Consider the following 17,034-nt stretch of genomic DNA (forward strand, 5'->3'; position numbering starts at 1 on the left):
GACTTTGTCCTATAGGTAATGAAAAATTATTGAAGGGTTTTAATTGAAGGAAGAGTATAGTTAAATGTGTGCTTTCAAAAGAACACCCAGCCAACAGGGAAGAAGGTGAACCTGAGTGGAGGTGAGGCTGGAAGTGGAAATCAGTTGTTAAAGACCATTAAGTAGCGAACCCTTGAAGGTAAATACTTTACTGTGTTCAGCCTTGTGTCCCAGGGCGGAGCCAGTACATGGCCTATGGCAGATACTCAGCACACCTGGACAGTTGATAGATGATGGATGGGTGCATGCATGCACAGGCAGGCAGATGTTATTGCAATAATCCTGGTGAGAGATGATGAGGCCTGAACTAGGATAGTGGCAGTGGAGATGGGGAGGAAAGGACAGAGTCGAGGTATAATATTTAAGGAGTCAGAGTAGACAGCGTTTGGGGACCAATTGGCTATAGACAGTGATGGATTTCCAAGAAACATAACACTCCACGTCCCGAAGTCAGAGCCCAGAGCCAGGGAAGACAAATCGTAGATGACACCCCTGTTGCCAGCCAGGCTTTCAGAAGGACCATCTCGAGACCTGGCCTCTTGCCAGACGTTCAGCACATTTTCTCATAATCTCTGCAAATGGTCTTGCATCCCCCAGAGAGGCAAAGGAATTAAAGGGAGCAGATTTATCGATTTCCTAATATTTCCTGGCTAGTCTTTTGGGGCTGTTGCCAGGTCTGCTGAAGGATTATATTCTCCTTTCATTCTGCTGCCTTTGCTCCCTGGAAGCCAGCGTTTTCTCCCAAATCCTTCTCTTCCTCACTTTCCTGACTCTGCAGTTCCCCCGAGCTGAAGTTCCTCCCACCTGAGAAGGCAATGACACTCGACGCCAGGGATCAGCAAACTTTCTCTGTACAGGGGCAGATGGTGGTTCTGTTAGGTTTGGGGAGCCATGCAGGTTGAGCTCTGCTGTTGAGCCACAGACAATATTTTAACAAATGAGCATGGCTGTTTTCCAAGAAACACTACTTACAAAAACAGGTAGTGGGCCAGAGTTGGCCCATGCGCCAGAGTTTGCTCATCCTGCTGTAGACTGACTCGAGGTCATATTGGAGTGGAAGCCCCAGTAGGCGAGGTCTGAAGACCTGAGTTTTGGTCATTGAACTAGTTACCCTACTGTTGGACTCATTCTTCCTTTAGTTACTTTAATAGCCACTGCCAACCTGACTATATTTTGACCTGGGGACCATTGGGTCTCTTAATCCCTTGGCTTATTTTTACCAATATGAATCGTGTTCTCGGCTTCCCCTGTGGTTTAACTGTGTCAACATGAACAAAGCACATAATCTCTCTGGGTCCAAGATCAGGGATGCTGTCTGTCATCCCTGCCCTCCCCGATATTGCAGACAAACAAGAGCTAACTACTGTTACATGCCAACCAGGTGCCAGGAACTTTACATTCCATTTTATTTAATCCCTAGAGGAACTCTGTAATGTATTAATATGCCCACTTTCAGATGAGAAAGGCAAGTCTCAGAGAGGTGAAGTTAGCAGCTCAACACACATTGGAAGAAATGACAGAGCTAGGTTTTGACTGTAGGTCCACCCAGTTCCAAGTTCAGACCCTTTCCAGCACATCATACTCTCTCCCAAGCAGAAATGCTGCTGGGGAAAGGCCAGCTGACCAGCTCCGGCCAGAGATGACCAGAGCCTCACCACCACATCCCTGGGTCTGGCCTCAGCTGGCAGGCCCAAAAACTGATAAACCAATCACTTCTGGAAACACTCCCATTCACCAGGCTCACAAGAAGCCAGTTATAAATCAGAATGCCAAGATGCCTGTTTCTCATAGGGAACATCATTCCCCCTTTTTGTAACTAGAATGTTCTAGTCCCTAAACCAGCACAAAACCCTCCTGGTTATCAGGGCACACAAGTTCAAATGAAGAATCCCAATGAGCAACACACCATCCTCTTTTCTTTCTAATAGTCCAGCAGACATTAGGGGTCTTTGATCTTGGGGGGGGGGGGGATTGAGGGGTGACAATATCTGTAGATGGGCTTTAAGGAATTCAAGAACCCCAGAAAATGTATGTAGAACATATGCATATATATTGGGGGGCGGGGAGAAAGGGTCCATAGTTTTCATCAGATCCTTAAATTAATAAATATAGGAAAGTGAGGACCTTTGTAAGTCATGGGGGGTAGGGGGCTGTCCATAGACATTGAGGTAGCATCAGGACCAAGTCAGAAGAATCAGTTCTGAATGAGACAGGAGGCCTGGTGGCAGAACTCTGATATTACCACAGTATGTTCTCCATTATGTTAGATAGGACAAGGGTCTCAAAGAATGGGCCATTCTTACGAAACACTGTTCTTGCTGTTAAAATACAGCACAGTATTTTGCAGACCAGCTATAAACAGATCAACAACTGCAGAGAAGAAGTCAACATGTAATTGACCAAAAAGTGCTAAGCTTCCCTTCAGGGAGGCAGAGCTTTGGATACAAATGCCCTGTCTCCTTTACCTGCTGCAAGTAAATAAAACCACTTGTGACCAAAATCAGAGTGGGGTTGGGGGCGGGGGTGGAATCCTACCGAGTGTGGAGTCAGAGCCAAGGGAAGTCGGGCAGCCGAGGTGAGGCCCAGCTCACGAGCCACCTCTGGACACAGCAGGACCTGGAATTGTCACAGCCCCAAAATTCAGGTCTCCGTGGCCAGAACGCTGCTGCACACTGTACCTTTTTATTCTCACTCCGGACCCCATTTTTCTGGGCTTGACACTAAATACCTCCCTTTGGATGGCTTGTTCTTTCTTCCTTTCATAAATGTTTATCTTATTCCAAATGCCAGTTCATTATAAAAAAACTTCAAACATACAGTAAAGAAAAAATTCTAGATCATCCATAATACCACCACCGAGATAACCACGGTCAATATATTCCAAAAATATCTAACCTTTATACAAGTATCTAAGCATTTTTCTATGCATGGTAATATGTATACATATAAATATGTATATACTTGTATACATACATATGTGCATGCACATATATAAATACGTGCCTTTAGAAGAATGAAATCATGCTATACATACTTTCTGGTGACTTTTCTTCACTTAATGATGTGTAGCAACCAACTTTTCATGTTGCCAATTACTCTTCTTGATCATTCATTTCATGGTTGCCTGGTAGCCCATTATAAGCATGTGCCATAATTCATTTAACCAGTCCCCCTACTGTTGGACTCATTCTTCCTTTAGCTACTTTAATATCTACCTATTTGACTGTGGCTTGGCCCAGGAACCACTGGGTCTCTAAATCCCCTGGCTTATTTTTATCAGTCACACTTTCTGCCTCCCCTATCTCAACCCACTGCTCCCTCACAGCATGCTCTGAGATCTAAATGAGGCGTGTGCATTGAAGCCCTTTGTATGATATAGATCAGGGTCCCTACAGAAGGGCTGATTGAACCTGCATAGCAGGAGCCACAGGAGGTAGGGATTAGCACCCCCCACCTCCAGGAGGAAGGTGCCACAGAGTGTGGGCAGGGAATGACCCTCAGTGCTCTCTCTGGCCTCCCCCTGCAAAGGAGCTCCAGAAACTCACCCTAGAGAACAGGTAAGTGGGATTGGGCAGGCCAAGTCCAAGGTGCACAGGTAGCCGGCACTCTCTATTGGGATGCTCCCAAGCTACTGCAGCTGCCCTTGCAAACACGTATGCACGTGCACGCACACTCCCGTGCGCACAGAAGTCAGAGTGCACGGAGAACAGGAAGCCCCTCCATGTGACTGTCAAAGTGACAGAGTCCCCTTCCTCCTTGGCTGCTGGGAAAGCAGTGAGAATCTGGGCTCTGGATTCAGACTGTCTGGGTTTACATTCTCAGCTCACATCCTTACTAAGTGTGGCCTTGGGGACACTGCTTAACGTAACAGGACTCCATTTCCTCACCTGTAAATTAGTGATTGAATAATGTCTACCTCACAGGACAATTGGAGGAGCACAAAATAATGTATGTTAAGTATTAACAAGTATGTGGCATTACTAGGCTTAGCAGGCACATAGTAAAGGCTGGGCAGGCATGAGCTATTTTTGCTGCTGCTGCTGCTGCTGCTGCTGCTGCTGCTGTTATTGCTATTGTTTTTGCTGCTGCTGCTGTTTTTGTTGCTATTGCTGCTGCTGTTTTTTTTGTTGCTGTTGTTGCTGCTGCTGTTGTTGTTGCTGGTGCTGCTGCTGTTGGTGGTGGTGGTGATGTTGACCAAGGTGAGGTGATGTCTCAGTGCCAGCAACACAAGGAAGAGCCTGGGTCTTGATAAATTCCAGCTCACCCAGGGCCTGTAACAACTCCATTATCACAGCCATAAACCACTGGGGGCACCTTCAGCACGCTGGCTGATATAATGCTGTACTCTGGGCGACAGAGGCCAGCCCATAAATAAATCAGACAAAGCTTCAAAGCTAGGGTACTCAGACTCCTGAAATTTAGGGGTGTGCTTCTCATGACAGCTTACAACACTTTCCCACCAGCAGAATCTGAGACTCTAGGTTTTCCGTCACCACTCACTGGTTTAATTAAAAGGGAGGTGGTAAGGATCAAGGTGGAAGGAAGGGAGGACACAAAGAAGAGGGGACAGGGCATGAGGGCATTGGTGGGAGATGTGTCCTAGGAATGGACAGACCACAAGACAACCATGACCACAGCCTTTAAAAGGTGTAGACCTGTTGCTGTTCCTGTCCTCTGCAATCTGAAACTAAGAGACCCTGAGCACAGCATGAGGGATGCAAGTCAGACCTAGGGCAGAACTGTACAGCCAGAACAACAGTGAAAACAGCAGGCTGGGGAGTCAAAGTGACTTTAGCATACCTTTCCTTGGGGTGGCATTAAAATGAAAAACAGATTGGTTCTCCTCTCAGGCTGGCCAACCCCAGATGGGAGAGAGGAAGGAGAGATGGGGGAGAGAAGGTAGTGAAAAAATGTCAGGTGTACCTGCTCGTCACAGTCTCACTTTGCTCGGAGATCAATTACATAACAAGTTTATATGCTCTACAGTCAATCACGACGTTAATTCCAAAATGAGATTTATTTCCTTTCCTGAGTCGAAAGTCCCGTATTGACACACAGCTGCTGTTTAGCGCCCTTCTTGTAAATTAATGCCTCTCCCCATCAGGGTCTGCATGGTGATGAGAGCAGGTGGTTTTTAGCAGCGGAGTCATGCTCCAGCTGCAGGGTTTGAAAGTAAACCGCAGGGTGCAGCTTGACCCCAAGCAATTCACTTGCTCCAGCTGATGACACCCTCACCAGTCACGCCCAGGAAAGGTGCTTGATGAGGTGAGAAAGGTGCTTTCCCTGCTTCTCTTCTTCCTATTCTCAGCCCTTCCTGAGTGGGGGGACCTGGGAAGGCAGAAAAAGAGGCACTTTGCAGGAAACGAATGCCCCCAGCTGTCCTGTAAGAGTCTGCTGATGATGGCCAAGCAAAAGTTTTTGGTCTTATGGAGGCTTCACTCTGATGACTCGGCAGGATCCAGAGTGCCCAGGGCTGGGCCGTGATGAGGCTCTTCAGCACCGAGCCAGGACTCCGTGAGAAGCAAGAGCCTGAAAAAAGCAAGAGGATCCCAGAGTGGGAAGTGGAGAAAGGGGGTGGTCAGAGACAGAAGAGCCTCCCAGGCACTCAGCAATGAGAGCTCAGTGTTGACTGGGGGCAAAACCACAGCTTTTAGCCTCCGGACCCAGCTCGTTTTGTTGAGTCGGCAGTAGGTAAGTCCTTCTTTCTGCAATAGGCTACATCACCACGTCGCTGCAGGTGTCATGTGCATTACCAAGGGTTCCATCCTGTGCTGAGGCTTTGTCTGCCTTTCCCTGGTGGCCCACTGAGAGCCAAGGAGAGCAGGAAAAGAGGAGTAACAGCAAACAGGGAGGAAGTGCTTACTGCACGTCAGGTGCTAGCCTAAGCACTTTGCATGTATTTGTTCATCTAATCCTCCCAAAGGCCTGGAGGGGCTATTATGCTCAGTTTTCTGATCAGGACATGAAGAGCAGAGAGGTTAAGGAATTTGCCCAAGGCCACACAGCTAGACAATGGGTAAAGCTTAAATTCAAACCCACTCACTCTGGCTCTGAGGGAAGACCAGGGGCCAGAATCAAAGCTGAGAACTGGAGCTTCTGCCCACATCAAAAGGAGACAAAATGAAAAACAGAGAAGGTCAGTGGCAAGAGCGAGTCGTGAGGAAAAGCCTGAGAAATTACCTAGTGTATCCTCTGGCACTCAGGACTCGTTCGGGAGGTAAAAGGAGTGTGAGGAAAGGTGTGTGGTGGTTCTGTCTGGCCAGGTGGACCAGGAGCAGCAGGCAAGCCGGGCAGCCAGCACCCACTACAGGAGGGAAGGAGTTGTTTGTGGGTTCCCCCCTCCCCGCCCACTGCTGCTGACCGTTGTCCCCTCTCTGACCTTTTCACTATGTTAACGAGAAGGAGGCCATCAACTAGCCGACAAATATTATTAACTGACAGGCTTCTGTGAGCTGGGCACTGTCCTACTACGGGCCAGGGCCACGTGGCAGTGACCACGACAAAGTCCTGCCCTTAGGGTACTTGTGCTCCAAGGGGCCCAGAGGAACACATTTTCAGCCAGAAACGGAGTGAGCAAGTGAGATGAACACACCCAAAGGGGCACTTTGAAAATAAAAGTCCAGACACACTCTGAGAACCAAGCGATGTTTGTACAGCCCTCCTGTGCCAATCGGTAGTGAACATCAGCATTAAGGAAACCAATCTGATGGTTTTAGGAAATTTCCCTGCATATGGTATAGTAAATCTTTGAAGGTCTAGCTGAGCTCCAATAAGTTGTTCCAATAAACTCTTTGTAATCATTTATTTGTGTCACCTTCCATGAGTTCCGATCCGTATTTTTAAGTGATAGTATTTGAATTCGTTTTGCACATTTTGGTTACTTTCCCCAAATAGTATCTAAAGTTGACGATAATGTTCAGCGACAGCATTTCTGTGAGTGTGTGAGATGCAGTCCACAAGCAGTTGTTCACAGCCTGCTCAGATCCTGCACGTGAAGAAGACAGAGACTGTGCTCTCCAGGGCCTAGGGCCCAGTGGGGACACAGAGAAGGGGCAGACAGTTGCCACACCACTTGAAACATGGCCCTGAATAGACAAGTCCCCAGGGCTACGGAGGACCCGGACTTGAGTGTAAGAGAAGACTGAGTGAAGGGCCATCCGAGCCTAGACCTGCAGAGGGCATAGCAGCAGGCAACCAAATGCCAAACACAAACAAACGAACAAAAAGAAACATGCTATCACTTCTGGAAAGAACAAACACTCCAGGTTCAGAAAAACCTAGGTTTGAATCCTCGCTGACCGGTGGTATTTTTGGCCAAATTCCTTCGTTCATCCGAGCCTTTACCTTCCGATGTGTGAGATGAGCATAGCAACATGTACTTTGTAGGCCCGTTTGAAGATTACTTGTACATGGCCCAGAACAGTGCCTGGCACATGGTAAGTGCTTAATAAACGGCAGCCATTGTTCTTACGTTAGTGGGAAGTCCATAAACATTCATTCCTTTTGACGGAGCAGGCATTACCCTGAGCTGAGAGGCATGAGGCAGCCAGGGAAAATAAAATAAAAACATTACCATATTTCCTCATTAAAACCTGGCTTCACTTTGGAAATGGGAGGCTTTTTCCTCCCTCTTCTCTCACACATGGTGATTAACTAACCTACTGCAAAGTGGGAGAAATGCCACTTTCCCCTCCAATAAATAATAAGGTGAAATTTTCCTACACGCTCCAGGCCACCTTTGGTCTCATCCTTGTGAGCCAGCAGGAAACCTCTCCTGAGTGCTCAGGGTGGCTGTAATTGAATCATTTGGCATGAAATTGGGGAATGCACCATAATAAATCAGACCTCCTCTTGCATCCTCAAAGAGGCAGGTACCTAAAAGACCCCAGTGCCGGATCCACCTGGGAGGGCCCAGCCACTGGGGCCACAGGAGGTCACGGCACTTCTGCACGGTTGGCAAAAACAGACTTCCTGGCACCGTTGAAAGGAAGGATGTGGAGAGGTCATCCCTCCTGTCCTCGGGCTCCAGGTAGCCCTCATTAACCTGCTGGACACGGTTCAAGCCTGAGATGTGTGCAAAGATGTGCTTAGGAAAGAAGATTCCTCAGGCAGCAACATCCAACAGTGAGAGATGCAGAGGCTCTGGGCCCAACAGGCTCAGGACCACAGCTCTGTTCCATCTCTTACTGGCTGTGCGTCCTTGGGCAGCTCACTCGACTTCCCTGAGCTTCCTTGTTCGTAAAAATGGGGATTATAAAAACACTACGGTATAAGTGTCCGAATGTTTCTGTAACAAATTATCATGATTTAGTGACTTACAACACAGATTTACTCTTACAGTTTTGAAAGTCAGAAGTTTGAACTCCAACTCACTGGACTGAAATCAAGACGTCAGAAAGAGTGGTTCATTCCAGGGTTCTGAGGGGAAGGTCTTTTTTTTTTTTTTTTTTTTGCTTTCTTCAGCTTTCATTGGCTGCCTGTGTTCCGTGGCTTGTGGCCTCTGCCTCTGTCTCCAAAGCACATCACCCCAACCTGTGCCTCGTCACATTGCCTTGTCCTTCACTCTGACCCTCCCGCCTCCCTTACAAGAACCCTTGTGATTAACTACATTGGCCCACCTGGATAGTCCAGGCAAATCTCCACCTCAAGATTCTTAACTTATTCATATATGCAAAGTCCTTCTTTTCTTTTCTTTTTTAGTATATTTTATTGATTATTATATTACAGCTGTCCCATTTTTTCTCCCCCTTTTCCCCCTCTGACCTGCACTCACTCTCCTACCAGCATTCCACCCCCTTAGTTCATGTCCATGGGTCATGCATGTAAGTTTTTTGGCTTCTCCATTTTCCATACTGTTCTTAACCTCCCCCTGTTTATTTTGTACCTACATTTATGCTTCTGGTTCCCCGTACTTTTCCCCCCATTCACCCCAACTTTCTCCCCACTGATAACCCTCCATGTGATCTCCATGTCTGTGATTCTGTCCCTGTTCTAGTTGTTTGCTTAGTTTGTTTTGGGGTGTTTTTTTTTTAGGTTCAGTTGTTGATAATTGTGAGTTTGTTATCATTTTACTGTTCATATTTGTTATCTTCTTTTTCTTAGATAAGTCCCTTTAACATTTCATATAAAAAGAGCTTAGTGATGATGAACTCCCTTAACTTTATCCTATCTGGGAAGCACTTTATGTGCCCTTCCATTCTAAATGATAGCTTTGCTGGATAGAGTAATCTTAGATGTAGGTCCTTGCTTTTCATGACTTTGAATACTTCTTTCCAGCCCCTTTTGCCTGCAAGATATCTTTTGTGGAATCAGCTGATAGTCTTATGGGAACTCCTTTGTAGGTAACTGTCTCCTTTTCTCTTGCTGCGTTTAAGATTCTCTCCTTATCTTTCATCTTTGGTAATTTAATTATGATGTGTCTTGGTGTGTTACTCCTTGGGTTCAATTTCTTTAGGACTCTGAGCTTCCTGGACTTCCTGGAAGTCTATTTCCTTCACCAGATTGGGGAAGTTCTTCTTCATTATTTTGTCAAGTAAATGTTCAATTTCTTGCTCATCCTCTTCTCCTTCTGGCATTCCTGTGATTCAGATGTTGAAACATTTAAAGTTGTCCGAGAGGTTCCTAAGTCTCTCCTCATTTTTTTGAATTCTTGTTTCTTCATTCTGTTCCAGTTGAATGTTTATTTTTCCTTTTGTTACAAATCATTGATCTGAGTCCCAGTTTCCTTCCCATCACTGTTGGTTCCCTGTGCATTTTTCTTTATTTCATTTTGCATAGCCTTCACTTTTTTCTCTATTTTGTGTCCATACTCAACCATTTCTGTGAGCATCCTGATTACCAGTGTTTTGAACTGTGCATCTGATAGGTTGGCTATCTCCTCATCACTTTGTTCTTTTTCTGGAGTTTTATTCTGCTCTTTCATTTGGGTTACATAATAAGGTGCAGAGCCTTAGGTATTCACCAGGGTGGGGCAACCCATGTGGATGCGTTATGGCACTGTATGTGGGTCAGGGGTCCAAAAGGGAACACCAACACTTGCTGGGCTCTTGCCATACTTTCAGTCCCTTCCCCCACTACCCACAAGAAAATTGGGCCCTTGTGGTGCTGATTCCCCAGTAGGTGGGTTTGGGTATGTTCTAGGACCCCATAGGTCTCTCCGATGAACTCTTCTGCAAGGCTGAGAGTTTCTCCCACTGCCTCAACTCCCACAGGTTTTTACAGACAGAGGTTTAGAGGCTTTAGTTTCCCATACTGGAACCCTGGGTTGTGTTGTATTTCTCACTCCCCATTTGTTCCTCCCAGCTTATCCTCATGTGAATGTAGTGTCCCCGGTGCGCCACCACCTTGCCCAGCCCAGTCTGTCGCCTTGCCACAGGTCCTTGCCACCTCAGCTGCCTGTCTCCTCCCCTCCTACCAGTCTGGATGAATGCTTCTTCTTTAACTCCTTGGTTGTTGGACTTCCATGCAGTTCAATGTTCTGGTAGTTCTGGTTGTTTTGGTTTTTAAATTGGTTGTTTTCCTTCTTTTGGTTGTGCGAGGAAGCAAAGCATATCTATCTATGCCTCCATCTTGGCCAGAAATTCCTCCCTTTTTTTCTATATAAAATTATATTCACAGGTTCTGAGGATTAGGATGTGAGCATATCACAGTGGAGGGGGGCATTGATCAGCCTACCACAGCTACCAAAGGACAAAAGGAGACATTTATGTAAAGTACCTAACAGTTCCTGGGACCCAACGGGCCCTAGAGACCATTCTTTTTTCTTCCCTGCTCCATACAGGACACTTGTGCCCAGAGGGGTTATTATACATCATGCCCCACCTGGCATAAATGACTCACTTTGGCTCCAAGGCAGGTTTTTTGGTTGTTGTTTTTTTTTTTGGGGGGGGTGTTTTGTTTTGTTTTGTTTGCTACCTGGAAATTATATGTCTTCACATCTAGACTCTGGCTATTCCCAGCCTTGTGATGAGTCACTTCTGGCCATCAGAGGCCACTTTTCTGGTCATTGGTCATTTGCTTGCAAGCAAGGGAAACCCACTCAAACTAGACGGAGTCACTGTAGGACAACAATGAGCAGTTGAGCATCCAGCAACAGGAAACTGGACCACAGTGGACTGCAGATACCCCCAGATATCTCTCCCTGGACTGCGTGCTCTTGCATCTCTGCTTCTCTCTGCTAATGATCTCCAAGGACCAGCTTCTAAGCAAAGCTCGAGAGCCTCTCCTTGACACCTTCAGCTTGCCCATGGGTCTGGCTGGCCTTGGCACCAACTCTGGTCCCAACATTGTATGACTTTTCCTTGCCCAATACCATCTCGTCCAACCAGTCTCTATAGCTTTGTATTCACTTTGCCAACAGAAGTAATGAACTGGCTCGATGTGTCATAGATCCCTGTCTTAGCCAGTTCTGGCTGTTCTAGCAAAGTGCCATAGACTGGATAGCTTATAACAACAGAAATTGCTTTCTCATTGTTCTAGAGGTGGGAAGCTCTGGGTGTCAGACTTCCAGCTACTCACTGTACTCTCACAAGGTGGAAAGAGGGAAGGGAAGCAAGCTCTCACAAAACTCGTACGGGGGCACTAATCCCATTCATGAGGGCTCCACCCTCTTGGCCTTATCTAATCCTAATTATCTCCCAAGGCTCTACCTCCTAGTACCATCAACACTGAGGATAGAGTTCCAACATATGAATTTGGGGTGGGACACAAACACTCAATCCATAACAATCTCCCTGAGTTAGATGTTCATCCCTGGCTCAACTGGGTGAATAGTTAAGGGGCTGAAATCACAAACCTAGGCACAAACCTAGGCTTTGTTTTTTTGGCTGAAGGAGGAGGTAATTTCCAAAAAAGACAATCTGGACTGGTTACTCATTCTAAAACATATGTACTTGACAACCACCCATTTCTGAAAGGGACACAAAATTCTGCTAATATTCAAAAGCAATCATGTGTTTTATTAGTGCTTAGAATAACCAATAATTATCAGTAAAATGCCCAATCGTTAAGAATAAAAATTCCATGAATTGCTAATCACAAATTTCCACTTCCTTGCCCTATAGCTGACAGCCTAGTACAGTCAAAGATACCAACAGGGCCCAGAATCTAATGCTACCAGCTGTTGAGAAGCAAAGCTGTTTATTTCCCCTAAAGGTCCATGCAGCTCAAAACATGGATGAGAGTTCCCAATCCTGGGACTGCAGGCACATCCTTCTGTACTCTTGGACCTAAGGAGTCATCGTCCAACAGGACAAGTAACCTAAGCCTGTTGTCTATGCTTCCAATGATTAATGCAAAACTTAAGGAAATGTGGAGTTGTGTCTTGACCTCAAAAAGCCAAGAATTAAAAGGCAGACAGAGAAAAAAAGAATCTAACCAATGAAAGACCTTAGCCACTCCCCAGAATTGTGGAGATAGAGTCACCTTGTTCTCCTAGTGTCAATGGTCACTAAGATCTTGTGGGTCTCCTAACCACATGACTGTTCTCCCAAGAGGGAGGTAAGACATTCTTGTGTAGGGAAGCCTTCCCCACCTCCCCCCACCACTGTCCTTCCACCCCTGCATACATAGAAAGGTAGCTAAATAAATGTGAGCTTGCTCCCATCCCGGCCCCTCTAGTCCTCATCTGTTTCAAGCATACTGCAGCAATAGAGGGAGGTTAGGAGACTCTCAGTTGGAACAGTGGGACTCCTGCCCATCAGGGAGGGAAGAGGGGATCCTTCTCTGCCGGAGTTGACAGGGTCCTGCCTCTCTGCTGAGCCCAGCGTAACAGAACACAGAGAAAATGAGAGTAGGATGCGTGCTGAGTATGTTTATCAGCCCGTTTCCAATTCTGTGTCTGAAATCAAACAGCCAAGGATCTGCATGCTTTGAATTTTAATCTGTCCCTTTAGAGCAGTCACAGGTTACAAATACAGAAAGAGAGTTCTGGGTACAGTGAGCTGGCTGTGTGCATACATTCCTCCCTGTGTTTTCCTTTAGCAGAGGGGTCCTCCTTGCTCTCAGTTTAGCCAAAATTCTTATGCCAACACACACACAAAAAAGAAAGAGACATTTTTATTTCCATTCAGTAAAGACCATCTGACTGTGCTCAGGAGGCAACAGGGTAGCTGATGAAATCTCATTACCTCTCTCAAACAGTTATCTACTCTGACATCTCAGTCCCCAGGTGAGTGAGTCGGGAAAGGAATTTGTTTATCCCAGAAGCTTGGCCACCATGAAAGTAGATGCTCAGTTTTCAAAAACCCTTCTCCGTGGTGGCAAGAAGAAACCAAATATTTGTTCTACATGGTCTCGAAATCAAAATAGAAGTTAAAATAAATATCAAAAAATAAAACATGAGAACTCTGGGAGTAGCCATTGATCTCAGGTATTATGAATTTATGTATTCCTTTTATGTTACCTTATGCTGTACATTCCAACATCTGTGACCATGCTCTGCATTCTGAAAAGTTACATGCTGTCTCTAGATGTGAGAGATAGAGTTCTAAATTAAGGGTGGAGGGAGGCTGGGGAATAACACATTTTCTGAGTAGGAAAAGATGATACCACTAGTAGCTCCTAAAGTCCCTATAAATCAAAGCACCTGACACTCAACTTGGCCATGAGGAGATCTGACTCTTAGCCAAGTCTAAGTCTACACACTTGGCAAGTGTATAAATGGCTGATTGGGACTTAATCCTATTTAACTTGCAAATAGGAAAAAGAGAAAGAAATTGAGATGAGTTTTTTCCAGACAAATTGGTTTTATTTTTCGCAGACTCAAAGGGCAGTGCTGCTTTCTTTGCCCATTTCAGACTCTATTCAAGACGTTCATTTAAACCTAATCAAAGGCTTCTTCTCTTGCAAATTGCATCGGTGTTTTGGAAATTATGGATGATCACCCGCCATACAAGTCAAAAATATGGAACCGTGTTATTTTTCTTTAGCTCTACTTCAGTAAATGGGGTAAATTATTGAGGGAGCCCACAAACCTCATGTCAATTACACTTCCTCCGGGATTGGTAAAGAAAAAAAAAGACTCCACCTTCTCTGGAGGCAAATCTTTGGCCATGAGCCATTTATGCAAACACAATTGTAAAAAAGAACCCTAATTTGCACACAGACATTCATTCTTATACCTTTCCCATGTCAAATCCATCTTGATGCTGAATAGGCCCCTGTAGTCTATTGATTTCTTTCTTTGTGGCTTTCAAGGACAAAAATTCCTAGAAACAGGGCTACTCGAAAACTGAACTTCGGAAGAAATCCACCCTGCCAACAACTTGATCTCCGACTTGCAGCCTCTGGAACTGTGAGAAAATAAATTTCTATTGTTGAAGCTGCCCAGTCTGTGGTATTTTGTTATAGCAGCCCTAGCACACTAATACGCGAACCATGCATCTCTTTGAAGAATTACAATGTACACAAACAGGGTAAAGGCTCTGTGAAGTCCTGCCAAAAGATGACCTTTAAAAGGCGCATCCTGAACCGCTGTATTTCTTCCCTGCACAGAAATGCCATTATCGAGACTGATCACAGTGAGAAGGCCACCAGGATATCAGTTAAAAAAGTATGTTCTTGCTCTTCCGAAATAAAAAGGTAGAGAGCTAATTGTCAAAACCAGTACCCAAGTTATAAAAAAGGAGGTTTGTCATAAAAATGTGGAAGCCTTCATAGTGCAAGGATAAAAGCACCGAAGTTAAAACCAAAGCTTAAATTCCATCTGTGCTCTTAACCGACTCGGTGACCTTGATCTCGTCCCTTCCCCTCTTTGACCTCACTTGCCCCATTTGTAAGTGAGTGAACTGGCTAGATGACCCCTTTAGCTAGATTTCGCCCAAGTCATCAAATGCTGGTGTGCCCGTGTTTCTTAGTGTTCCTCTAGGTAATCTGCCAAGGTCTCCTCTTCTTGGTGTTTAGCTCTCCAGTTGGCATTTTCTTGTGTTTGCCATTTTTAATTTGAAAGCATGTCTCATGACTAAGTGCCCAGTTCCTCCCTGATGCTTCCAGTGTTCCCGATCTTTAATTTTTCTAATCTTTAACTACCGTGGCAGAATAACATTTTGATAAATTACCAGGCTGTTCTGTCTCCATACATTTCCTTTATCTGTCTCCAAATCTGAGCATTCATTCTATGCCAGCCATCTTAGGGAAGGGATCACATAGCAAAATACACAGAAGAAGTGAGTCAATTCCTGGCTTTTGAACGGAAAATCTTAAGTCCTCGGTGGATTTAGGTCATAGAAGATACATGACAAAGAACAAAGCTGGACTGACTGGCTGGAGATTTTCTGAAAGACTTCTGTTTCCTAAATGATAAAGCAAAACTCTTTCTATCCCCTTCTGTTCTCAAAAGTCACCCCCGAGTCACAAGGAGGGCAAGATACAGAAGCCAAACCTCCATATTAATGAGGCTGCAAGTGAGCTATAAAATCAAACCCTGACATATAGAAACAGAGAAGGATAGAGAAATGGAAAAGGACGTGCAGAGAAAGGTCAAAGCCAAGCGCAGGGAGAAGGAGATCATGAGAAACAAGCCAGCTCATCCCCTCAGGCCCTCAGAAAGGCAAAAAGGATGGGAGGCAACAGATACTTGAAAAGTGGGGCATTGCCCTGGCCTGCTGGCTCGATTTGTTGGAGCATCATCTGGTACACCAAAAGGCTGCAGGTTCGATCCCCAGGTGGGGCACATGTGGGAGGCAGCCGATCAATGTTTCTCTCATGATGATGTTTCTCTCATCTCTCTTCTTTTTTCTCCCTCACTACTAGCTCTATGAGCTAGCTTAGGACTTAGCAGCAATACTGCAAGCTACAAGGTAATGAAGCAACTGCTGAACATTCTTACTGAACATTAATTTCAGCCTAAATGCTTGCCCTGGCCAAACTGTCAATCAAGTGTGAGGCTACAATGAAGATACTTTCAGACATTCATGGACTCAAAAATTTTACCTTTGTTCACCCCTGTCTTAAGCAACTGCCAGAAGTTGTTTTCACCCAATGTGAGGAACTACATCATGAAAAAACAGAGCTCTGGGGTTGAGGAAACAGCTTTCAACACAGACCAGAAATATAGGGAACCCCAGGATGATGGCCATTCGGCACCCAGGGCAGGCCAGAGCAGGAGGACAGAGGATTCCGAGAGGAACGTCTCCAGGGGAAAGAAAGGTTTGACTGTGTACACATTTGTACTAAAAACGGTTTCAAAGAATTATTGGGGGATGCGAGAAGGTTTAGCCAGAAATGCAAAGGAAACTAGAAAATGTCACCATTAGTAACATTTTAAAAGCGTTGTTCAAGAAAGGACATAGAACCATAGTACGTCCAATAGTGAATAACAATATTACAGTTATAATAGTGAAAACTGTAATATAACTCAATTGAAAGAAGGAGAGAGTTGAAGGGATGAATAAAAACAAAAACTTCTCACCCACCATAACAGGAATTCAGGAGAGAAAATGTCTCAAGTAGACAGATCAAAAGAGAATCATAGACACATTATTTATGAACCTGGAGAAATAGCTTTTAAAAAATGGAATAGGATGCCTCTGGGGAAAGAGGAGGAGCAGAGGAGGGGGAGAGGGAAGCTAGAGTTGCTCTTATTCATTATATGAGTCTCAGTATTGTGTGTCCTTCATGGACGGATGCCCAGGTGAGGAGGAAGACGTCTTGGGATGACAGCGTGGATGGCACCAAATCCCCACTGAGCTCCTGACATCACATAAGACTCCTAGATTTTACCCCGCTACCAGAAAGGGGAAAGGGACCCCCAGAAGACTAATAACTGTCCTCCCCCCTACAGAATAAGGGCTTGAAATAAAAATTAAATTCAGTCATAGGAAGGTAAAATTGCATTTCTTAACCACCCGAGTGAACGGACTGATACCCGGACTCGCTCACAGCACGGCCCAGTAGAACGTTCCGCAGTGGTGGAAGTGTTCTGTGCTGCTCAGCGCAGCAGCTGTCAGCCACAGAAAGGTGCCCTTGAAAGGTGGCCAGTGTCTGAGGAACCAAATT

Source organism: Phyllostomus hastatus, unplaced genomic scaffold (assembly GCF_019186645.2).
Source record: "Phyllostomus hastatus isolate PE091 unplaced genomic scaffold, TTU_PhHast_1.1 phas_contig_210, whole genome shotgun sequence".
In the NCBI taxonomy this organism is placed as follows: domain Eukaryota; kingdom Metazoa; phylum Chordata; class Mammalia; order Chiroptera; family Phyllostomidae; genus Phyllostomus; species Phyllostomus hastatus.